Genomic DNA, 26,464 nt, shown 5'->3' with positions numbered 1-26,464 from the left:
TGTACGACAAATTTAAGAAGAAGAAAATGTCGAAGTTCGCCTCCAAATATCTCATTTGGCAGGCCATCTGCTCTTGCGGACTGAGGAGTGAGCCTTTCGTGACAAAGGGCACAGTAAATGGCGAGATCTACAAATCTGAGTGCCTCGAGAAGCGTCTTTTGCCGTTCTTGCAGCAGCACGACGAAACTCCGCTATTTTGGCCAGATTTGGCATCATGCCAAAAGTGTCCTGGAGTGGTATGAGGCCAATTCTGTCCATTTTGTTCCAAAGGACATGAATCCGCCAAAGCTGCGCTCGGTGGAGCAGTACTGGGCAATAATGAAGCGGGAACTTCGGAAGAGCAAGAAGACAGTCAAAGACGAGAAGGACATGTTAAGAAAATGGAAAAAAAAAACTGAGAAACTGGTACCGGATGACACTCTAAAGACTTTGATGGAGGGCATCAAGCGAAAATGCGTTCAATTTTACACTCAAGGCTCCATCGATTAACTTTTCTTTTGATTTTTGAAGTAAATATATGTATAAAACTACCCTAAAATTTTGGTTTGATTCTAAACATTATAAGAAAATTGGCATGACATTTTCGGTGTCGCAATAATTTCGTGTTCGCCCTTTAGTATTCATGTGGTGCACTCAATTTATGATGCTATTTCACCACCAAACAACAAAGATGTTTTTGTACCTAAAGAGGTCAACCCTCCGAACATACCGGGACTTCGCTTAATCGAGAAATATTGGGCTATCATGAAGGCGAAACTTCGCAAAATCCTAAGGTGTTGGAAATGAACTGAATTTGCAGAAAGAGTGGTTGAAACTGTGGAAACAAGTTGGAGTGCCACAGGGAAGTGTATTAGGGCCTCTTTTATTTATTATGTTTATTAACCACTTTCGACGAGTTTTACGATTTTGTGACTATAATATGTTTGCAGATGATACTGTGTTGTTCATTGTAGCTAAGGATTTAGAAGTTGCCGTTTCACACTAGAATGAAGATTTGCAATACAATTTGCAAGGGACCGGGGCACGTTAACTGAAAAAAAGAGCGCCGACCAGTTGATTAGACGGGACATTCAGTAGGCAGTGAATGATTTTCTGGTACCGAAATACCGGCACTGGCATTGGAAAAACCGGTACTGCTAAATGTAATTTCTACAATCTGGAAGGAGCGATATACCAAGCTCCGGTCCTCACAAGTTCCTACCTCACGCCTCCACGAGTCATATGATCACAAAAGACTGCCAGCTGAAACATGGAAACAGCTGGTTGGCGTAGCCTGGGCAATGTTGTCAATCCAACAATAGCAGAGTGAGGAGGTGCGACGCGAACACTGACGCGGTACCCATAGCACGGTGATAGAGGAAATGCTTCGCCAACCCGAGCGTCTGTTCATGGAGGTGCGGCTCAAACAGCGTCTGACTGGCATCCAGCGGCTGAATAAGAAATGCTCTTCCCCGGAAGCTACACCTAAGATGGCAGCCCCATCACGGTGGATAGGAGACCTTAGGCCAACCACCTACTGTCCCTGAAACCTTTACAATTGTTACAGAAACCAACTGAGATATACATCGAACTGATTTAACGGCAACGACTTTTAGCGCAATACAACGGACACGAATTGGATCATGGAATGTATTGATGTTAGCCCAGCAGGGTAAACTGGCACAACTCGCCAACGAGGTGCGACGCATGAAGCTATAAATCCTGGGACTGAGTGAAGTTCGTTGGCCAAACTTTGGAGAACACAAACTGCCGTTGGGACAGGTACTACTATACTCTGGTATTTGAGGTGAAAACGCTCCCCGCCATCGTGGAGTTGGTCTCCTACTCCAGGCAAGTGCTGCGCTCATCAAGTGAGAGCCTGTTAATGAGAGGATAATCGTTGCCAGATTTAGAACACGGGTTCGTAACCTTACCATAATCCAATGTTATGCGCCAACCGATGCTGCCGAGCTACAGGACAATGAGAATTTTTACAGTCAACTGAATGACGTCGTGGATAAGGTTCCAAAGGGTGACATCAAAATCAGAATTTTGTGGCAATAACAACATGGTGATCGGGGTCTCGCTCTTCCCCCATTGGCCAGTGCACAAAGCCACGTGGATTTCCCGTGATGGACATACCGAAAATCAGATCGACCACATCTGCATCAGCCGAAAATGGAGACGGAGCCTTCTTGATGTCCGGAATAAACGCAGCGCCAACATCGCGTCTGACCATCACCTTCTAATCGGCGAAATCCGCCTACGCATGGCGCGGATCCAGCGACGGCAGGAGAGACTCGGGCGGCTGTTTAACACACGCTGACTTGAAGATCCAGCGGTAAAAAGGTCTTTTGTTGAAGAACTTGAGACTCGAGCTGCGGACGTTCCAGAAGGTGGCAGCGTAGAAGAACAATGGACGGCCATCAAGAATGCCTTTATAGAAACAAGCGAGAACAACTTGGGTGAGCTGCGCACCCAGAGGAAAGAGTGGAACACAGATGAAACCTGGCGGAAGATTGAGGAGCGTACAGAAGCAAAAGCCGCGATAGAGCGGGCGAGAATCAGAGGAGCCAACAACGAAGCCCGTCAACGGTACTCGGCTCTAGAAAAGGAAATCAAGTGCTCTTGCAGACGAGACAAGCGAGCGTGGGTGAACTCCCAGGCCGACGAAGGGGAGCAAGACGCAAACACTGGCGATTTACGCCTCCTCTACGATGTCTCACGACGCCTGAGTGGAGCAAGGATGAACCCGAGGATGCCAGTGAAAGACACGACTGGACAATTGCTTACCGACCCCACTGACCAGCTGAAACGCTGGTTTCAGCATTTCGAACAACTTCTTCAAGTTTCGACGGCCAATCAGCCATCAACATCTCAGCATTAACCGCCTAGGGTGCGGCGCATCACTCGTGTCAATCCGAGGCCCCATCACTGCAGGAGATTGAAGCAGCTATCCGAAGCATGAAATCCAACAAGGCTCGAGGGGTCGATCGCATATCAGCAGAGATGCTCAAAGCTGACCCCATGCTATCCGCACAAATGTTGCATCAACTATTCTGTAATATCTGGGACACCGTGACTTTTCCGGCCGATTGGATGCAGGGCATCTTAGTGAAGGTCCCAAAGAAGGGGGATCTGACTGTGTGCGACAATTGGCGAAGCATCATGTTACTGTGTATTGTTCTCAAAGTTCTGTGCAAAGTTATCCGGAATCGGATACAGGAGAAGATCGACGCGACTCTCCGACGGCAACAGGCAGGATTCCGTGCCGGAAGATCTTGTGTGGACCATATTGTCACGCTCCGCATCATACTGGAGCAGGTCAATGAATTCCAAGAGTCCCTTTATTTGGTTTTCATTGACTACGAAAAAGCTCTCGACCGTCGCAATCACGAGAATCTGTGGGGTGCCCTGAGACGCAAGGGAGTCCCGAATAAAATCGTCAACCTCATCGAAGCGCAGTATGAGGCTTTCACGTGCAGAGTTCTGCATAACGGAGCCTTGTCCGACCCTATCCGGGTAGTCGCTGGTGTGAGACAAGGATGTATACTATCACCGCTACTGTTTCTCATCGTAATCTACGAGATCATGGTAGGTGCAATTGACCGTGTACCGAACCGTGGGCTGCTTTGGCAGCCTATCACCATGGAGCATCTCAACGACTTCGATTTGGCTGATGATGTTGCTCTACTAGCACAACGGCGCTCTGATATGCAGAGTAAGCTCAATGACCTACCCGAACGCACCTCTGCGGCGGGTCTCACCATCAACGTCAACAAGACCAAATCATTGGATATCAACACGGGCAACCCTTCCAACTTTACGGTAGCGGGGCAAGCAGTGGAGAAAGTCGAAAGTTTCCAATATCTTGGCAGCCAAATAGCGTCGGACGGCGAGACCAAGAGCGACATAGGTGCACAAATCAAGAAGGCTAGGGCTGCCTTTGCGAGTTTACGAAACGTATGGAGATCCAACGCACCAAAATCCGAATTTTCAACTCGAACGTGTAATCTGTGTTGTTATACGCCAGCGAGACGTGGTGTGTATCAGCGGAGAACACTCAAAAGCTGCAGGTCTTCATCAACCGATGCCTGCGGTATATAATTCGTGTCTGGTGGCCTCAAAACTGGATCTCGAATGCCTAGCTCCATTGTCGATGTCTTCAGAAGCCGATAGCAACAGAAATTTGAGAGCGAAAATGGAGGTTGGTCGGTCAAACACTTCGACGGGGCGGAAACGAAATCTGCAAGCAAGCGCTGAATTGGAATCCGGCAGGACATCGCAGCAGAGGCAGACCCAGGGGCTCATGGCGGCGGAGCCTCAATAAGGAAATTAAGCAAATCGATAGGAATCTGACCTGGGCCCTGGGGTGCACAGGACCCTTAAGTAAGTAAGTAAATGTAATTTCAATTTTTGATGTTAAATACATTTTAAAGCATTTTCAGTAATTCTGGACAGCTCCATGAAATAAAAAAAATAGAGCTTGATGAAGATCAGAGAACTTCATCACAGTTGCATCAATTTCAAGAATCCTGATGAATGTGGGCGTCTTAGTTGAATACCTGTATAATGAGAGAGAAGCAGAGAACCATGGAAATTGGATGTTGCAGAAAGCCTCGAGATCAACAAACAACGTAATTCAACATTACTCAACAGGGATCAAGGAAACGGACACACATGGCTTTTCAAGTTACTACCTAAGACACATCAACGAGTAAGCAGCGGAGTACCTGTTCCTATAGAAAATTAAATTTAAGTTTACCTAGTTTCTAAGTGAAAATGTACCTGTGTTAATATATATTCGGTAAATGCGATGTTTTTCTTCAGTCGAGTATTAGTACAAGACACTGAAGAAGTCTGCACATTGTAGACAAAATACGCGTATCTGTCAAGGATAAGCAAATAAAGTAATGGAATTAAATGGAAAATACTAATCCTTCTCTCTCTCATTATAATTTCAAGAACTTTAAAAGATCTTCAAGAAATCTCCTATCAAAGTTAAAAAAAACTATTTAAAAAAATAAGAGAGTTTCAGGAAAGTTTTGCGAAATTAGGGCGTTCCATGAACACCCGAAAATTTATTGGAAAATTTGAAATTCCTAAAACTTAAAAAAAAAATGAAAAGTTAATAGCCGGTTGATTCATTAGAGAAAAAACTGCATGAACTTCACAGATGTTCAAGAATAATCTTCAGAAAACTCCATAGAATTTGGGAGTATCATAAACATCAGGAAAATTACAGAATGAAGCTCCGAGAATTTCATGCTAATTCTGATAACTCTTTGTAAGTTCAATTATGGGGAAGCTATCCGCTCAAAAAAAAATACGGTTTAAAATTTCTAAAAATATTGGAGAAAAATATACCAAAAATCCAAGACAATCATTTTGTATCTCATTTTTGAATTTAAGTGTAAAAACATTTTTTTTTTCAAAATCATCATGGCAAAAAGTTCTACTCAAAACACCGCATATATAAGCCTTTCGGTTTTGATTAGAAATCGATTTCAAGAACTGTTCCAATTGCAGGAAGTTTTCAAAAGTTTTGAAATTTTATTTTAATTCAATTGAGTTTAAATATTTTAAGGGAAGTTTCGTGAACTTTGTGGTTTTTCTAATAACTTCGAAAAAGATCCATAAACAACAGGGAAATTTGCGGGAGCTTTAGGAAAGAGCTTTAAATATATTTCGAGAATATTAAGGCAGTTAGAATTTAAAAAATATCGAGAATTTTTAAGAAGTTCAATAAATTAAAATTTTAAGAGAATATCATGGAACTTAAAATAGCTCAGTTTCTGAATCTTTACAGATGCTCCAATAAATTCAAAGAACTACAAAAAATTTCCGGATGTTAAGAAATTTTCAGGACTGTTCAATTTTTTTTTCAGGGCAGTTCTAGAAACATCCTTAGAACTTCAGGATATCCACGTATGTTTTAGTAACTTTAAAGAAGATACGATGAATAAAAGAAAATACTGGTGGATACTTTATAGAACTTCCATGAACCTCAGACATGGAATTCCGTGATCCTCTATATTTAAAAGCGATTTACTGTTCATTGGTACGCTCACTACTGTTGTCTGGAATCCCTTCCAAGCAGTATGGAGTGCACGATTCGAAGCTGTTCAACGCAAATTCATCAGATACGCACTGCGCTATCTTCCTTGGAGTGACCCACTGAATTTACCACCGTATGCTGTCGTGTGCTGGGTTTGGATACTCTTGTTGAGCGACGAAACGTATCGCAGGCCGTCTTCGATGCTAAAGTCTTGCTCGCAGAATATGATGTTACTGGTCAAAATTAATCTGTAAGCACCTGCCCGAACACTCCGTCCGAGAGCCTTGCTACAGGAAGTAGTACATGCAACCAACTTTATCGCATTGATTCAACCATCAATTCAACGAAGTATCCGACCTTTTTGACTTTAACATCACTGCCTCCAGATTTCGTTATCGTTTGTTGTCGGCCAATTTTTAATTTTCAATGAGTCACTACATTTAGATTTAAGCGTTTAGTTGAGAATACCAAGTCAGATCGACTATAATAATAATAATAAAAAGTAAATAAACAAGCTAGGTCATGAGACCTTCAGACATTCTCAGAGATCTTAAGGACAGCCCCACTAACTTCAGGAAAGTCCAAACATATATGCAAATGATAATTTCTTTAAATTCGGGATAGCTCCACGAATTCTGGAAAGCTTCGAGAAACTTAATTCTAGAAAACTGCTGATAAATTTAGACAACTGGACACATAGTAAAACAAAATCAGGGAAAATCTTCACGTGTAGTACTTTATGAGAACTGCACAAACTTCCGGGTAGCTTCAAGAACATCGGAGAAGGTCCTCAGAGCAGTTAATTGGATGTAACTAGAAACTATGGGAATTTCTAAAAAAAATCAGCAAAGTTCTAAGATCTTCAAAGAAATTCTAAGAACTTTAGAGAAGTTTCAAGATTTCTAGGCACTTTCATTATTTTTTTAATGTTCATTGTTCAGAGTATGTGAAGGATGATCAGAGATCTTTAAAGCAGTAAATCCTTAATTTATTACTGGAACTTTCAAGAATTCAAGAATTTTTCATATTTCCTTAAATCTCTGGAATGTTTAAAAAACATTCAGAAATATTGTGGGGTTTTGATGGAAATTCCATCACTATCGAAAAAATTGTAGCAAATATTTCTGGTTTAGAGTATTAAAAATATGTATAAGTTTGAAATTCGTCGGACATAAACATCGTATCGTTTTGATCCACCGTTAAACTGTAAAATCAATACTCAAAAAAAATTGTATTTTAAAGTTTTGCTGGTTGCACTGATTACAGACAACTTTTACACGAAATCCAGTTTTGTGTGTACGATTATAGACGATCCTTAAAGGGGCATATAGATTTGAAGTAAATTCAGTGAAAATATACAAAAGCAGTGCGTAACCAGCTCTAAATTTACCACGAAAGCACTGTTTGTACTATTCTCTGTCTGGAGATTTCGTGATTAATATCCATTCTCACATCAGAGACGATGCGTTGAATTTGCTTCGCATGTTTCTAAGTTAAATATTCAGGCTAATCGGATATTCAGAAGATTGAATAAGTAAATGATTTCTTTGTTATAGTCGCTTGAACATATTTAGGTTATTGAGTTAAGGTTAAGTTTACGTTAAGAAGTAACCTTAAGAGTGAGAGAGCACAAGAACGGACTCAGTTGAATAAATTATGTTTCTAATTTTTATCTATTTATTATTTTTTAAGATCCCTTGGTACTGGTAATTTACCGGTATTACCGGTACTGAACCTCACAGTTAATCAAAATACTGCTACTCCCAAAAAGAGTTCGGTAATAACAACCCTTATCAGTATAGCACTTTAAACATTAGAAAATTCTAAACTTCTAGGGAAATTTGAATGCAACGAAGAATTCGTTTCTATAACTTAAGGGCAGTTTCAGGAAAATTTTGGGGATTTTAGTGAAAACCTATGCTGCATTAATTATTTTGTTTAATTTCAGGAAAATTATGAGAACTTAAATAAGATCCGGAAATATCAGGAAAATCCAAAGAACTCAAAAGATGTTAAGGTTATCAGGCAAAATACGATAACTACTTTGGGGACTTCAAATAATTCCAGAGAACTATAGGTAATTCAAGAATATCGGAATAATGTGGAAACATTCAAATAGAAGTTCTGGCAGTTTCAGAAGATCATTGCACTTCCGGTTATTTCAAAAAAATACAGTATGAAAGCAGATAATCGCAAAATATTTGGTATTCCTAGACCAAGTAACTTCCATGTAATCATCGAATAGCTGATGCAATGGCAATTTTCTGCAAGACCGCAATTAACCTTTACTTACCTACCCAATCTTTCTCTGAAATAAAAATGATATTGCTCCCATTTCGTGCAATAATTGTCACTGTAGTTACAAGCTTCTTCCATCTTTGCATATGAGAAAATGAGGTAATGAGAAACAGTTAAAATTGTCAAAGAGTTTTTAGCTGTTCGTATTGTCATTATTCTAAGCAGCGACAAAAAATCACTCAACATATTTGGATCTTTATGAGGAGCTTTTGAGTAGTAATCGCAAAGAAAACAACTTCAGTGAAACATATTGCTTTTATCTAATTACCTCGCTACTCTTAGAGGTAATATCCCCTAACCTGTTATAATACCAAAACAAAACAAATTTGCATGCAATCCCATGTCATTCAAAGGTCGCTTTTGAAAAAAAAAATAAAAGAAGTACCGCACAGCAAAATAAACTCAAACACCTCATCCGCATGACGACGACGACGGAAGGTAACAATAGACCATTCAATGCGCCTCGTGTGATATCTGGAGCATATAAAGCAATAATGTTGGTCGTCTCAAATTGCGATTGTTGCTGAAACGATACCGCTCTGCCAGCTGTAAAATCTAATACCTTCTACACTACTGACGTAGTCATCAGCGTCGTCTATCTTACACGAACCAGTCAGGAAATAGCAGCAGAAGAGATCATCTTCAGCTCAACCCTCTCAAGTCGTGGCCCATGCAGGCAGCATGCAAACAATTAAATCCCTCGTCTAATCACTTTCCGCATTTTCCCTTCACTCCAGCGGGGATGGCACGGTCAGAGTAACATTTTCGCTTCCCATCAGTGGCAGTGGCCCGATACACACACTCAAACATTTTCTGCAATTTTTTTACACATCCCGTGAGATACTCATTAGCCGCGTGAGCCGCCAATTGTCATGATCCACTGAGTTGATCTGATCTAAAAGTCGTCGTTGTTGGTCGTTTTCACTGCTCCAGATTTTCCGACAATAATACCCCACCCCCCGCCCACTCCCAGACACCCCAGCACCAGGCATATCAGGGCTCGTCGTCTTTGTGAATGGTGCCGAAACTAAATCACCTTACAACGCAAGCGTATAAAGTAGGTATGTGAGTATTTTCCAGCTCAGCTGCCGAGTTGAATGCAGTCAGTGTGCATATATTGGATATGTGTTTCCCAGCACCTTACTTGAACTCCAAGTGCTTAACTATTGTTCTCTCACTCACTTTTGGAAAAGTCTGAACCAGATCGGTGCTTTGTTCGAATGAGTGCTGATTTCCAGTTTTCCCATCCCCATCGCCATGCAACAGTGTGGCAAATCATGGCGCTGGAATAAGTTTCAAAGTTTTATCTTGATTGGTAAACGGATAAACGGCTTGGGAAGTGAGTTTCTGTAACGTTGTTGAACCTAAATTGTGTTCACACACCAGCAGGCAAGACACACACAAAAAATGAAAGCGAAATCAAACCGTTTCGAGGTATGACACAGGCTCATTATGGGAAATTATGTTTCAATATTTTATTACACGTCCAACATCACGACTTCTCCCCACGCCTGATTTGGTGGCTCTTCCTCTGCCCATCAAGATCAATCAGATTGACTTTTACCATCCATTATCCGGGGGGTGCTAATTTAAAACGAATATTTTGCACCGGTGGTCACCAGTTCCAAGTGCCTCCGGCAGAATCATCATCGCCATCAACATCGTCTTCATCACCCACCAACGCCGCCACCGCCGTAGTCAAATAAGACTTGTACCACTTGTGGATGGTCATCAAATCATTATTTCCTAATAGTGAAATAAAACGACAGTCCAACATCAACTACCAACCTTGGCCATCGGGAGACGAGCCTGCGTTTCGAGTGGAGGAGGTCCATCTGCTACAGATTCGTGCTCGGGGCTTTTACTTCGGAACAGAGGGACGAACCGACCGACCACCGACCGTCTCATCAGTAGTGTGTTTTAAACGGTATAATCAAATTAAGATTAAAATGTTAAACACGGCGCCGAACACGGGCAAAGAAAGTCCACCCCTCAAGCATAACTCCAGCGCATGATTGAATAGGTGGACAGACGGCGAGGTGCTGCGTTCAGTTGTTTACCTTTGAGAAGTTGCTCCGGGTAACGAACTTTCACATTTTTGCATTTTATGAGCATATTTATGATTGTTTTACAATTGTTTTCGCGGGAGTGTGTTTTGACTATCGATTAAAAAACTATTTGGCCGGGAGGGGATTGTGGTTGCCATGTGGTTTCGTTGCGATGTTTACTTTTACTAATACAAGATGTTCTCAGCATTACTGTAATCATCGCAATTCTGTAAATTTCTGGCATTTAAATACTACTCTAATCAGCACTCTGTCAGAGGTTTTTAAACTAAATTGTTCTGCATTTGGCACTTTAAAATAATGGTGATCTCACATATATTATAAAAACGAGTTCTGAAAAAATACATGTTCCATTAGTTTTATTTGATCCAGGATATTTGTGACTAAAACATAGATATTAAATGTTTCTTAAGACAATGGTGATCCTCTGGAAGATCTGGACATGCCGGGAAAATAATGAAATTCATCACTGAGAACGCTGGGGTTTTAGTTATCATTCTGAATTAAAGGTGTAACGTTGTCCATTTATTTTGATTAGTTTTTCATATATATATATATATCAAACATTGCATTAGGTCCTAAGTAACATTGATCGATTCTCTTCGTCGACTTTCTCTTTAGTTAATAACTTGAGTACAAAACCGGAGTTGAGTTTCGAACGCCTTTGGATACGGTTGTGTTTCAAGTTTGTTCTCTGTTTTGTGCGTGCATTCACTTTCATAGTTTTCGCCTGCATTTGCCGGATTAGCGCCAGCACTCTGCCATCCGGACGGTTATACGTGTGTGAGTGGTGGTTTTCTCGCTTTCCGAGAAGTTTTAGAATCGAGAAAGAAAACATGATTCATCATGTTTGCAAGCAACAGAAGATTTAACGCTACATGCGTTGTTTGATTCGTTGTTTGAATTAGAGAACGTAATTTCATTTGAATAGCTTGTTTAACCAGGTCTTAAGCAATCGTCACGTCGGTCATAGCTTGTTATGATTGCCTGAACCATTCGTAAAGAGAAAATCGAAACATTGAACGTTGCGTGAAAGTGGATCTTAATGAAGGCCTACGTACTCTTTCGTAGCTTTTAGTTTTAGGATTTCAAAGATCGTCAGTAGCAGTGGCTTGCTTACTGAGCAGAAAAACGCGGTCTTATGTCCTTTCATATTAAAAATGTATGGTAAGATCGCTTGTTTATCGTGTGTGTTGTAAATCTTTTCGTTGTCGTCGGTGCCAGGTTTGAATAGTTATAAAAACTTGAGTAACGCTATAATGTGATATGAGGGGCTCGGTGGCCTTAGAGCAACCGGTTTTGCTTGCTGGGCAGAACATAATGAGTCTAATCTCAAGCCCAACCACATTTAAGATTCGTCAATCGTTTTATTTTTTAACATTACTACATGGTAATAACAGCCAGGTATGGAAAATCATTTACATTCATTTCGTGCATTCATTGACATTCATTTGACCCTATTTTTTTTATTGGCAGAATTCCGCAAAATGATGTATGAAGTTTTTGTAGGTTTTGTTATTAGCTACAATACCATTTCAAACATATTTTACATTCACTGAAAAACAGTTACGAGTTCTGCCCGCTCTAAGTCGTGATGCATAAGAGATACACATTTGAGTTACTGACAAAAGTTGTAGCTTATAAGAAAACCTACAAAAGCACTGAATATCATTTTGCGGAATTCTGTTGATGAATAAAGTTAGGGATAAATGAATGTAAATGAATGCATGAAATGAATGTAAATGATTGTCCATGCCTGATAACAGCATCTCGATGATTAAAAAGGAGCTTGTCTGCCTAGTGGCAAAAGTTTTTGCTTACTGAGCAGAAGACCGTAGGTTCAATCCCAAGCTCCTTCGCGTTATATGATTGTTAGGACGTCAATTCAGCTTATCGTTTACCAAAACGAACCCTGCTGCAAACCCAACCCTCTTACCCAACATCCCTGTGATTCCTCGTGGAAGTGCAGAGGACTCCCCGGCTTCCATCAAAGCGAGTGTCACGTCAACGCATTCCTACCCATTCCTTTCTTGACCTGCGTTCAGGCGCGGCTGGCGCTGGTATTGCCTAATTTGAGATCACCAGTTTTTACACATTGAGGATGATTGCTAGTCCCAAGCATCGTCTATTGGTTCTCTGTGTAATTACAGCTGGTCTGGCAATAACAGAGTAGCAACCGTGGGCGGTCAATCATGCTCATGCTCATGCTCATGCATGCTCTTTAGACTGATGCAAAATTTGAAATTTTCGCTCCACAGTGCTCAAACGGTTCCAAATTGGGCCCTGATTAGCCTCCCAAAACTTGAACTCATTTAGTGAGAAACTGACTTGGCACAAACCATTTGAATTTTATATGGAAATAACTATGGGAAAACAAAACTTTTTGTTCATTGTCTTCTAGCCTTTTTACATATTGTACTGTTAACAAATTCTATTGCTATTATTATGGAAATTTATATCAGTTACAACTTTGCAGAAAATCGTTTTTCAGCCAAATGTCAAATTAAATTGTTATTAATTGTTTAAGAGATTGATAATCTTATGGCAAGATTAAGCAACTGTATAGTGGACAACACTGTATTCTGTAGTGTCACATAGTAGCCATGAATTTTGTTCTCTATTCTACGCACCATAAACACCAATGTTGCCTGCTGAACAGTTGATTGAGCATAATCATAAGACATCAGTTACTTGAATCCTTAATAATTTTTGTTCCTTACATTTGATCTAAAAGTGGTCTTGAACAAAGTTGTAGCTGAGAAAATTTTCAAAAAGTTCTGCTATCATTTTCTAAAGTAGAGTGAACTGGTGAATTTTGAGATAGATTTGAACCTAAATTATAGTTTCTCCAAAGAAATTCCCATATAAACTTCAAATGGTTTGTGCCAAGTAAGTTTCTCACTAAATGAGTTCAAATTTTAGGCTTATCAGGGCCCAATTTGGAACCGTTTGAGCACTGTGGAGTGAAATTTTTTTAAATTTTGCATCAGTGTAATGCTCATGCTCATGCTCATGCTCATGCATTTGTCAAGGTCATCAATGTCAATTCCCATATGTTTAAATCTAACATACCATGTATTTTTTAAGCCAACATTGGGGGTGCAATTTTAAAACAAAAAGATGATGGGTTTTAATTTTTAATACGCCATAAATCGGTAGGAAATTTTTGTGCAAATAAGCTAAAATTAAGACTATCAATAAGCTAAAGTTAAGACTATCAAGGTCGCCATTGGAAATTGCTCCAATGTGCAACTCTGTTGCTATGATAATTAAAAATCATCGTTTTGGTTCAATAAAATTCTTCCCGAGTTTTCTTAATAAGAGGGAATTAAAATTAGCATTAAAAAGCATAACCGTACCGTCCGGTATACTCAGATTCTGTGATTGATGTGTTTTCCCTAACACAGATTTATTTTGGGCAGTTCAATCTCTTCAAATGTCTACAATTGTAGTGTGAAGTAAGTGACATTTGAGAAATTGTTTGCAAGTGTATTGATATAGCTATGTAGCAGCATTTGGCTACACAATTCAAGCGCGGATCACGTAAGCGTGCAAAGGAACTGCAAGCGGACAAACCTCCGAAGAAGCAGCCGAAAACTGATGCTGAAAGAAATCGATGTTTCCGAGACAGAATCAGAACGGCTTGAGATAACATTGCTTTATCTACTGGTTGGAATGCTGGAGAAGGGTCTTCAAGACAAGGTAGAACATTTGACTATATCCCTCTGAAACAAAGATGTACAATGTTTGTAACGTATTAATTCACCAAGAACATCAATTGAGGACTACTATGCTAGCGCCCTTCATCAAAATGTTCACTAATCGATCCAGGTGAAACGCATGAGCATCGCTATCATCTCCAAGAACATCGAGGAAATAATTCCACAAGCATGCTGGCTTCCAAACTGTCAACCCATCGGTCCTTTTCAGGACCACAAATAAACATATCGTCCAGGATAGGCTACATGGAGCACCTCAAAAACAGAAGTCTCAAATTGCTTCCGAATCTCAGACTTATCGAACTTTTTCAGTTATAACGATTTAAGAATCCTACGTCAAATCTACGGTCGTGTCTTGGGTACAAACTCATACTTTTTTTTTAAAACATTTTTTTACTGTTTTTACTTGTTGTACTATATGCCGCAAAATTACTGGATAAATTCGCCGTTGAACGGCATATTGCATGGCATACTTCACATTAATGCTTTGGAGAAATATGCGTTTGAAAACACCCCCCATTTTCGTTACTTGACTCATTTTTGATTTCTTATTGTGACCCCTAGTATAGTAAAGAAAGACGTAATCCTACGTTGAAAATGCGACTACTTAGCTCAAATACGGCAACAGCCCTGCCGTAGATGGATTTAACTTAAATATTTCAATCACAAAATACAGCCATATGAATTAAATGATCTTTAAAATACTGCTATAATTCACCTGACATATCCATCAAATTTGCCGAGGCCTTACGATCGATGCTTTAGGCACTTCCGTTAGATTTTTAGAATGAATATATAAATATATTTTACGGTGGTCGTTGGAGAACAGCCTTTTGAGAAGAGTTGTATTTACTCGGTGTTTCAATAATTTTAAGCTTTATAAATCGTAGTGAGGATTATAGTAGCATTAACAATGCATATATCAGTCCGCATCGTGCTCTCTTGCCGTGCGGATCTATTTGCTTTTTGCTGAAGGAAGTGTTACTACTACCTAAAGCTACAACAAATTTAAACAGCACTTTTCAGTGCTCAACCTGTAAAAAATGTTCTACCTTGTTCAACTCTTATTCCTCTTCGATCCTTGTTTGGACCCTACCCAAGGTAATCCTTCTTGGATGTCGATTTGGAAAATTCCTCTTCGCTCCTTCAGATTCTTATAGTAATCTGCTTGGAAGTCGATTTGGATAAAAATTTACTGCCGCCATGGCGCCTAAACGCAAAAGAAAGGGGCAAACTCTTGACCCCCCTTCTGATGAAATTAATTTGAGTAATCAATTTGATTTGCTCACGGATGATGAGATTGATCCATCATCCAAGAAAAATTCTAGTAAACTTTCCCGGCTTAATGCCAAGAAGGAAAAGATTCCCCCTATTGTGATAACCACTTCCGATTTCCATGCTCTTCGCATGGATCTTTTGAATTTCTTGAAAGTTAAGTTTTCACTACAAATTGGACGTCGGGGTGAATGCCGTGTATTGGCTGAAACCTTGGACGGATTTAAATGTCTTCTCAAGTATCTTACTGAGAAGCAGCAAAAAATTTTTACTTACGACACCAAAACTGAACGTGTGTTCAAGGTTGTCATGAAAGGACTGCCCAGTGGTGAATCCCTGGATCAGATCAAAGATGAACTGGCAAAATTACTTGGAGTTGTGCCACTCCAAGTAATCAAAATGAAAATGAAATCCCGTCCTGGCGATTCGCGCAACGGGATTTCTAATGATTTTTATTTAGTTCACTTCAAGTCTAGTGAACTAAACAACCTTAAGGCCTTAGAAAAAGCTAGCCTTATGCTCCATGTCCGAGTGAAGTGGGAACACTTCAGGAAGACTGGAGGAAATTTCCAAAACCTCACCCAGTGCCGTAAATGCCAGGGATGGGGTCACGGAACTAAAAATTGCTACATGCCAGCTAAATGCATGAATTGTGGTGATTCCTCTCACGCAAAGGACGACTGTCCTGTGAAGGAAGATCCTAAAAAATTTAAATGTTCAAATTGTGGTGAAAACCACAAATCCAATTTTTGGGAATGTAAGACTCGCAAAGCGATCCTACAATCTCGTTCTAACCGACAGGTAGGAAACGCTCCACGTTTCCGACCAGGTACAAATTCCTCTGCTGTTAACAACGGTCAGCGAGGAACAAATTCTACATTCGTACCCGTAGGTACAAATATCACCCCTGCTTCAAATTTTTCATCTGTACCTACTCCCCTCGCTGCTAACAATGTTCAGCGAGTTAATGGAGCTACCTATGCTGCTATTGCAGCGGGTAGAAATCAAAATACTAACCAACGTTCTAACGGAAATTTTGACAATTTTGACTTAGGAAGCATTACTGCCCCCAAAATGGAATTTTTACAGAATTCATTAATTGACATGATTTCTGATATGCTTAAATCTAACTCCATGTTTGATGCTATTCAAACTGGGGTAAAATTTGCAAATAATATTGTCATGACTTTAAAATTCAGTAATTGATTTTGAAGCATTAAATATTTTAATTTGGAATGCTCGATCTCTTAAAGATAATGAAGACGAGCTATTTAACTTTTTGAGAGTTCATAACGTGCATATTGCCGTTATAACTGAAACGTTCCTTAAACCTGACCATAAAGTTAAGAAGGACGCAAATTATTTGATTTATAGAAATGATCGTCTGGATGGACCCTGTGGTGGCGTTGCCATCATTGTTCATAGACAAATCAAACATAAAATTCTTTCTTCATTTGAAACCAAAGTTTTTGAAACTTTGGGAGTTTCTGTTGAAACAAAATTTGGACAACTTACGTTTATAGCTGCCTATTTGCCATTCCAATGCGTAGGCCAGCAAAAGAATTGTCTCAAGGGTGACCTCCAGAAACTTACCCGTCATAGGTCTAAATTCTTCATTATTGGTGATTTTAATGCAAAACACCGCTCATGGAATAATGCTCAAAGCAATTCCAATGGTAATATTCTGTTTGATGATTGTTCTGCAGGTTATTACACTATTCAATATCCAAACAGCCCAACATGCTTTTCTTCTGCAAGAAATCCCTCGACTATTGATTTGGTCTTAACTGATTAATGTCAACTTTGTAGCCAATTGGTTACCCATGCTGACTTCGGTTCTGATCACCTTCCAGTAACTTTTGAAATATCCCAAGAAATAATTGTAATCTCAACAGCTCTACTTTCAACTACCATAGAGCTGATTGGGAGCAATATCGAACATTTATGGAATATAACTTCGATCCGAACATTCCTTTGCAAACCAAAGATGAAATTAATTATGCTCTTGAATCTCTGACTACTTCTATAGTTGAAGCAAGAGCTGCCTCAGTACCAAAATGCGAGGTTAAATTCGATTCAATTATAATAGACGATGATCTTCAGCTCTTGATCCATCTTAAAAATGTCCGTAGGAGACAATATCAAAGAACACGCGATCCTGCCATGAAAGTTATCTGGTGGGCAAAAACAAATTAAAAAGCGATTCTCTGTCCTGAGGAACAAAACTTTTGAAAATAATGTATTTAAATTACATCCAAGTTCCAAACCCTTCGAGAGTTCCCATAATTTCAGTTTGGGTCTTACTAGTCCTATTGAGGATCAGGTTGCTCGGGATTTTCTGAATATTTTCTCTCGGGAAAATATTTTTGATGATTCCTGGGGGACTGATTTGGACGAAGTATGGGCTATAAGTAAAAAGTTTCAAAGTATGAAAGCTCCAGGTGATGATGGAATTTTCTATATCCTCATCAAAAAACTCCCAGAGAGTACCTTGTCTTTCTTGGTAAAATTATTTAACAGATGTTTCCATTTGGCATACTTTCCTGATAAATGGAAAAATGCAAAAGTTGTTCCAATTTTGAAGCCGGATAAAAATCCAGCTGAAGCTTCTAGCGTTCGTCCAATAAGATTGCTTTCTTCAATAAGTAAACTTTTTGAAAAGATAATTTTGAATAGAATGATGCTTCACATCAATACGAACTCAATTTTTGCAGATGAGCAGTTTGGATTTCGCCATGGGCATTCAACTACTCATCAACTCTTAAGAGTTACCAATTTAATTCGTTCAAACAAATCTGAAGGCCACTCAACTGGAGTTGCTCTTCTAGACATAGAAAAAGCATTCGACAGTGTTTGGCATGAAGGTTTGATTGCTAAATTGAAAAAGTTTAATTTTCCACTTTATATTATGAAATTAGTTCAAAATTATTTAACTGGCAGAACTCTGCAGATAAATTATCAAAATTCCAAATCTAATCGACTACCTGTTAGAGCAGGAGTTTCTCAGGGTAGCATTCTTGGGCCTATATTGTATAACATTTTCACTTCGGACCGCCCTGATTTGCCTCAGGGTTGCCACAAATCTTTGTTCGCTGATGACACAGGCATTTCCGCTAAAGGAAGAAGTCTTCGTGTTATTTGCAGCAGACTGCAGAAAAGTTTAGACATTTTCTCTTCTTATTTACAAAAATGGAAGATTTCTCCCAACGCTTCCAAAACTCAACTTATAATATTTCCACATAAGCCTAGAGCTTCGTTTTTGAAACCTAGTAGTAGTCACATAGTCACTATGAACGGAGTTCCAATTTCCTGGTCAAACCAAGTGAAATATCTTGGATTAATACTTGACCAAAAATTAACTTTTAAAGATCACATTGAGGGCATTCAAGCCAAATGTAACAAATATATTAAATGTTTGTATCCTCTTATAAACAGAAAATCCAAACTTTGCCTGACGAATAAACTTCTAATATTTAAACAAGTTTTTAGACCGGCCATGCTTTACGCTGTGCCAATATGGTCTAGTTGTTGCACTACCAGGAAAAAAGCACTTCAAAGGATTCAGAAAGACAAAAGAAAGGAAAGTTCTGAAAATGATTTTGAAGTTGCCTCCCTGGTACAGTACTACCGAGGTACATAGAATTTCGAATGTTGAGACTTTATAACAAATGTCCAACAAAATAATTAATAATTTCAGGCAAAAATCGATTAATTCCCTTTATACTTAGATAAGATTTAGTTTTAAGATATCAATTGTTATACTGACATGCAGGTTTAAAAAACCTGTTTAAAATGTTGAATTGCCAGGACATGAACAATGTAAAAAGACTTAGCTATATATCATAACAATTAAGGCTGGTAAGTTACTGTAGTAACTGGAGCACCTAGGTTAAAATGAAATGTAATTTATTTTGAATTTGGAACAAATAAAGAGTTAAAAAAAAACAATGCATACAGGGTAAATGTTGGCTTCGGCACCCATTGACTGTTTTCGGCAACCAAAATTTAAACGTTAATTTCACTATGTTTTCCCATCAACGCACTTCCCTGAATGTGTCCAAACGATTGTTTAGCCTTTCAGCTTCAATCTGATTATATTTGAACGATCGAGCAATCCAGTAATGCTACATTTTTCTTCAACTAAAGCATACGCACTACAAAATGGGGTTGATTTCGAATTGCCGATAATAGAACAGCTGGTTAACACGCAGTTCTAATGGGAAGGTTGCCGAAGAAAAAGAGGCTGCCGACAATAGTCACACTCACCTGAGAAGTTTGGAGCGTTGTAAAAACGCTTTCAAAACGTTTTGAAAAATTCTGTCGATTGGAATGGATAGAAAAGCAAGCAGCAGATGAATGTAAACAAACAGACACATCATATATGTGCGTGACGCTGAGAAAATGCTAGTAGAAGTGCAGACGCTGCTTAGATTGACGAGAATACGTAAATTCCCCTATTATAATTAGTGTATAGGAAAATTGAAAACAAATTGTTTTGCGTTATTTCATAGGTGTGAAAAGTGAACAGTAAAAGTCTTCCTTCAACGGAATTCCCTGGCGGATCTACTTACTTGATTTTATTCCACAAGGTGCGTTTCCTCGAAAGTAACCCGGATGGTGGCAGTATTCATGAACTCCGTTGTTCACGTCGGAAATGCCTGCACTCTGTGGTCCACCAAAACAAACAAACGACTAAAAACCGTTTTCTAACCCCCGACTCATAGGAAGGTAGGCAAATTAATTGCTCTTCTGCCCACCAACTCGCGTTCGTCTCCAGTTGGCGGTATGTTAATTCCAAAAACTACTGCCAGCCAACGTGAGCAGCCAACATAAGTGAAAACACACATAAACTGCAGCACTTGGCCGCACAACGCTGACGCACGCAATTTGAGATGATATATATTTTTTTTATTGTTTTTCCTAAAAAAAAGCAGCTTTGTGCAGCACTTTCTTCTTTCCTACTAAACCAACCGATCCGAAGGTTTTATTCACGAAAAAAAAACATCAAAACGGCGCTAAACGTTTCTATTTCAACTATGGGTACATTTCGTTTCGGTTTTATGGATTGACATGCACTTTTTCCTCTGAAGTACCACCGAATCGCGAGACAGAAATAGCCGGTTGTTTTTTCGTTAGGTTAAATGTTTCACTTTTCACTGCAATTGCAATTGTTTCACCGTGATTAGATACACTTTTTAGCCCGATTGGTAATCGACGGTGACCGGTGAAGGAGCGATCATGTAGAACCTGAGCTCACGGTCCATCTCACTCTAATCAATGTTGTGTGTTGGTTGGGTTGGTTCCAGTCCAAGTCACGTTGGGGAGGATCGTACACTGTGCGGAGGAATCGCTAGAACCAGTTGGGATCAACAACCAATACCTGAAGAATCTGCGAGAGAGAATGTGTGTGTGTGCGCGATCGCTCGCCTTTGGGAATCAACCGGTCCTGGCGCTTTTTCTCGCTTCACGCTTCCTTCTTTCGGTTGCAGTGGAGCTATGTGCGAATACAGATTTTTGTTGTTGCTGTAAGAAACGGGGGAGAAAATGGAATGTTACTTGAAATAACGAAATTGCAACAAGAAAAAACATTTTTTTACAGAATTGAGTATAAAACTAAGGCTGGAAGTTAGGTTAAACGAACATAAAAAATAGAGTCCAAATAAGTCTAATAAATGTCCCACGAATATTGCATAACAGTCGCAATTGGTTTCCTTTCCATTTGGCATAAACCCAGTTAAGAATGATCCGTCAAAAACTTGGAGACTAATTTTTTTTTAAATCGCGCAATTCCCAATTTCTCTAAGAACCCATCACCGACCCACCCGTGCTAAAATGCGCCTTATTTTGAGCATGCATAAATCAGCGAAAGAATGTGCCCTGGCCAGCCATAAGAGGAGGTATCAGAAGGGTAGGTACCTTCGCCGGTGAGAGACACAAGATCATATACACACACATGCACTAGAAGCTCAGAGGATGAGGCGGAGGCTGGCGGGTGGCGGTTAGCGAAATTGATCTTCGTTTCGACCGTCGTCGTCGTCGTGAATAAGTCAAAAAGGTTGTTCGCTTAGTTGCGCCGATCGTGGAGGGCTTAAAAACTAAACTGGATTTCTTCCTTACCTTTTGCCACCACCGGTCGTCCAATGGCTGTTCACATATCCATACGAATGCAACTGGGAGCTGCCGTGGTGGTGGCGCGCCGGTTCTTCTCGGACTGGCTCGGTTTGTGTGTTTGTTGTTTTCACCGGTTTAAGAAATTTTTCAGCAGCTCCGGTTTTGCAACTTTTTCCCCAACCACGGCGAGCTTTTCGGAATGGTGGCCACCAGAGCTCGGTGAGTCGTAATTCAAAACTGTATGCGATGCAATGTTTGCACTCTGGCTTCTGTGTTATCGCGGTGCAGTTTGCTGAAGGTTGTGTTCCTTTTTTTTTTGATCCTGATGCAAGTGGAATCTGCCGGTTGATGCAGTCGAGTTTTTAGGTGCTGTAAAAGGAGAACCGATAGAAGGACATATAATTAATTCAATTATTCCAATCTGAAGCTGGTTTCGGGGAATTGGTTTTGATTTGGTGGTTGGTAGATTTTTCGGGATGTTCAGTGCATCTCAGCATTTTTTTTTATTGGATTAGAAATTGCATTTAAAGTCAGTAGTGACCCGATGTTGCAGTCCCCTTTTTGAAAACCTTTTTTTTTATGTTCGACGAAACCCATGCGCTTTTCAGTGGTCTTATTTCACCAAACTACTGTTAACTATCCCATTTCCGGCCTATTAAGTACAACCCGAACTTAGTCTTTCTTAATCCAGCGCAGTTTAGTACCAAACGGAATGTTATTATTACTGATGGCTTTCAAATTTATTTACCTTTCCGTACGTACTGTAAGATTTGATAAAAAGCAACCAATCGTTGAGATATTGTCAAAAGTCTAACACTGCTTCTTGACGCCAAACTCGGCCTAACGCATTGAAACGCCATTGAAACGCCACTGAAATCACTTCGGACTATCGGATGAAGTTAAAAATTGATTCGGTCGGAGCGCTTCTTTTGTTTTTGGGAATAATAGGTGCAAACCTTCATACCACGCGTTCTCATTGACTTCGTTCGGTAGCTTATTAATGGATTTATTTGAAGTTTTCTGCTCGATAGGCCCAAAATGGGCAATTAGGCCGAAGTAGTTCTCTACCCTATACCTTAAGCAACCATCCAATGCGAAAGATTTGGAATTACGGCAATGATAAATTATTGAAAAATAAAAGTCTGATACGCGAGGGGTCGACAAAATTGGGTCATTACTATAACTTTTATGTTGCTAGATTCTTAAGCTATAATAAGTTAAATTTTGCTCTACTTCAATTGATACTAGTTCTGCTTTCAAATAATCTGTAAACATTGCAAATTAGCAGTTCCAGGCCAAATAGCGAACACAGAAATAAATTTTTGGTTTTACTTCTCAGAATTCCATGAAACTTAGCACAATTCTAGATAGAGCTGGAATTAGGGCGTAACAGCTTTTGTAAACAATGACTTCTATCGATGATTTCTAGGAATTCAAGGCACGCCCATGCAGACCAACATAACCATCGGATAGGGAAAGTTTTTCCCTACCCGATGAGGATGTTGGTTTGCGTGCGCGAGCCTAGAATTTCTAGAAATCATCAAGAGAAGTCATGTTTACAAAAGCTGTTCGGCCATTTTGACTCTTGCTTAGTTTTTCAAAATGGCGTATTCGATATTTTCCAGGGGAAACGACACTACATGATCATCCCAACGTGCACAAAATATCAATCCATCCTATTTATTCTTTCTATTTCAAACTTATCCGTTCTGCATACACACCAACTGTCAAGCAAGACGTGCAGTTTCTCGCAGTTTTCAGGTCAACTGTGAAAAACTCTGCCATACTCACTGTCAGTTTTTACGACAGACCCCTCGTTCATAATCGGTTCCGGACACAAACCCATCGAATCCAGCGGAGAAGAGCAACCAGGTGTTAGAGTGTGATAGCATGGAAGATGCAGTAGTAGTAGAAGTAAAATTTACGTTTATTTTCTGGTTTTTTATGTTTCAACATTTGGTTTAACATTTCAATCGGTTAGCTTTTGGCTCTTCATCTTTGTACTAGTTAATTGGTTATTCTTATGTAATGATGGCGTTTACCGCTAATTTAGAGGATACCCTTTTAAGGGCTTATTTTCGTTAGAATTTAAAAATTTGATAACGTAGCTACTTGAGCACAGAAACCCACCTAACAACTTAAACTAGGTTGCCAAATCACGAATGATCTGGTGGTTTGTTCGCAGACAGGCGACTCTGAACCTTTCCAGCGTGGAAGTTTTTCGCTCCTCGAGTGTTTGAAGACCGGCCAGGTGGTGAATCTCAGAATTACGAGTTCGCGGTGGACTGTTAAGGATCATTCTGAGGATCTTGTTTAAGATCTTCTGAAGCTTTAGATGGTGGCACTTAGCACAACTCTCACAGATTGGCATACCATACATAATAGCCGGCGTCAACATGGGATCGGAATAGCAATGTGCTATCGAGGGTGAGATCAAGGTAGACTACTTCACTCGACCATTCAATGGGAGTGCAATCAAGATGGATCTTGACGTTAGCAGGTGGAACAAACCGAGGTGAATTTGAGTGTGGAAACAGAATGGTTTGTGTTTTAGCTGCATTGATACAAATCTTCCAGCTCTTGAAATAGTCGGACAGAGCATCCAGGCCGGATTGTACTTTAATTCCCAGAGCACGGATCACTCGACGCTTATAGATGATGGAGGTGTCATCTGCGAATATTGACAGGATACCACCACCCGGCAGGGGAGGAACGTCTGACGTGAAAATGTTGAATAGGATAGGCCCAAGCAGACTACCCTGGGGGACCCCTGCATCAACGTTGAACGTATCAGAGGGGACATTGTTCAAGTAGACCTGGAATGATCTGCCCGACAAGTAGTTTTTGATGATCTTCACGAGGTAGATCGGAAAGTTGTATCGATGCAGCTTGTTCACTAGACCATCATGCCAGACATTGTTGAACGCCTTCTCGACGTCCAACAATGCCATGGCAGATGCATTGGAAACGGATTTATTCCGCTTGATGATGTTAGTAACCCGTGCGATTTGGTGGATGGTAGAGTGGCCTTTCCTAAGCCCGAATTGTTCTTAGAGAAAGATATTATTATCCTTTAAAAACACCAGCAGTCGGCTGAATATCAACTTTTCGAATAGCTTCGAGATGGAAAAGATAATGATGGGGCGATAGCTTTTGGTACTGGTAGGATCTTTGCCAGGCTTGTGTATTGGAATCACTTTGGCTAACTTCCAGCATGCAAGGAAGTAGCCAAGCTCCAAACATTTGTTGAAGATAAGGGTAAGATAAGGGTTGAAAAAGTCAATACTCAAGTTTTTCAACTCGAGGTTGACTACACCATCCATACTAGCAGCCTTTATGTTTTTAGTGCTTCTAATAGCTGCTATCACCTCATCAGCCGATATTCTACTATCATCATGCACTACTACGGGGGTGTCAGCGACTCTAGACATTGCCTCCAGTACGGCAGGCTCATGGGGGTTCACTATGGTTTGCCCAAGATTATGTGAAATCACAAAATGTTGGCCAAGAGCATTGGCCTTTTCAACTGGGGTTATGAGTATGGATGGGTTCGAGTTCTGGTCAACAGAGGAAAGCGGAGGGATCGGTCTCGACTTATTTTTCAAAATTTTGGTCATCTTTCAAAATGGTTTTGCACAATCTGGGAGAGAGCGAATTTTGTTGGCAAAATCGTTATTTCTGAGTTCCACCATCCTGGCCTATATAATTTTGGTTAGCCTATTGACATTGGTCTTCAAGTGAGGCAGCCCAGATCACTGGAACTGCCTACGAATGGTGTTACGGAGCCTGATAAGATCTTTGATTGGGCTGTCACGGGATATCGCCTCTTCGATGCTTAATAGACACTGATCGACTTCTTCGAACGACTCCGGTAGGACGTCATAATCGATTGTTGTGTCCACACAGCGCTGATACTGCTGCCAGTTGACACGATGGTAATTTCGCCGGGAAACTTGATACTTATAGACCGAGGAACCTACTTCGGCCACCATCGGATGTGGTCCGAGCTCAGTTCCTGATAGGCGATAGGTTGAGAGATGTTGCTGATGAAGATGTTGATTGTGGCATGAGCTCCGGATCGACTCAACCAGGTGGGAGTGTCCGGACACAGGATTTTGTAGTGGGCTTCCTGCAGATCGTTGCACAAGATTGTGCCGTTCTGGTTTCGCCGACTATTGCCGCAGGCTTGATGCTTGGCGTTCAGGTCGCCAGCGATGATGAAATTTTGCCACCGTCATGTTAGCTTGATGATGTCTCTTCGGAGGTCTGCGGCCGAGCCATCCCTAATCTTGTTTTGCTTGGGGCAGTAGACCACGATGATGGACCAAGCGATGTGCTCACCTCAAATCCGATGGCTTCGATAATTTTCAGCTAGAAGCTTGGTAATAGCCGGCAGCTGATGTTTCATCTCGCAGCGACGGCCACTCCCCCTCCTGCGGTCAAGCCTTACGAGCCGAAAGTCAGGAAGGAAGACGTTCAGCTCGGGCTTCAAGTGCGTCTCGGTGATGACGGCTATGTCGATGTGCCGTTCGTTGAGAAAGTCAACAAACTCGATGTTTTTGCTCTTCAAGGAGCAAGCATTCCAATTTACGATCTTGATGGCTTCCCGGTCTATACTTAGTGACAATGGACAGGGCAGCATGTAGCTGTTCAGATCGAGTCTTGCAGGTGCGCATGACGATGATGACCTCGGCCACGAGCGTCACAAACTCCTCCGAGGTGAACGGAGAATCTTCGACAGGTTCACCTGAGACAGCACCAGCGTATGATAAACCAGGGGCGGTGGATGAACCTGGATTTGGCTGGACCGATGCTGAACTGTTCGACTGTTGGGAACCATTTGGATACTCACAGGATTGGCTTGTTGTTTGTTGAGTGGAAGCGGGGCTAGGTTCGGAACATGTCGACGGGGCTGGGTACTGGACTTCCGTGAGTACAGGAGGCGAACGATGATTACG

The 26,464-nt window shown here is 40.5% G+C and overlaps 1 protein-coding gene across 1 annotated transcript in view; it reads right to left on the bottom strand.

The window, feature by feature from the left end:
- The window catches only part of knockout (Stork-head domain-containing protein knockout), a 467,593-nt gene that overhangs the window by 421,108 nt on the left and 20,021 nt on the right, over window positions 1-26,464 (bottom strand). Inside the window, exons 2-3 of the mRNA XM_065217988.1 lie at window positions 21,513-21,875; window positions 19,967-20,918 (exon numbers count right to left, since the gene is read on the bottom strand). The gene's annotated coding sequence lies outside the window, so the exon portion shown is untranslated. The remainder of the gene's footprint in view (window positions 1-19,966; window positions 20,919-21,512; window positions 21,876-26,464) is intronic.

The sequence above is a fragment of the Ochlerotatus camptorhynchus genome, unplaced genomic scaffold (genome assembly GCF_037179485.1).
Source record: "Ochlerotatus camptorhynchus isolate MF236.1 unplaced genomic scaffold, CSIRO-AGI_Acam_v1.1 ptg000082l, whole genome shotgun sequence".
Taxonomy (NCBI): Eukaryota; Metazoa; Arthropoda; class Insecta; order Diptera; family Culicidae; genus Ochlerotatus; species Ochlerotatus camptorhynchus.
This window is presented reverse-complemented; position numbering and strand designations above follow the sequence as displayed.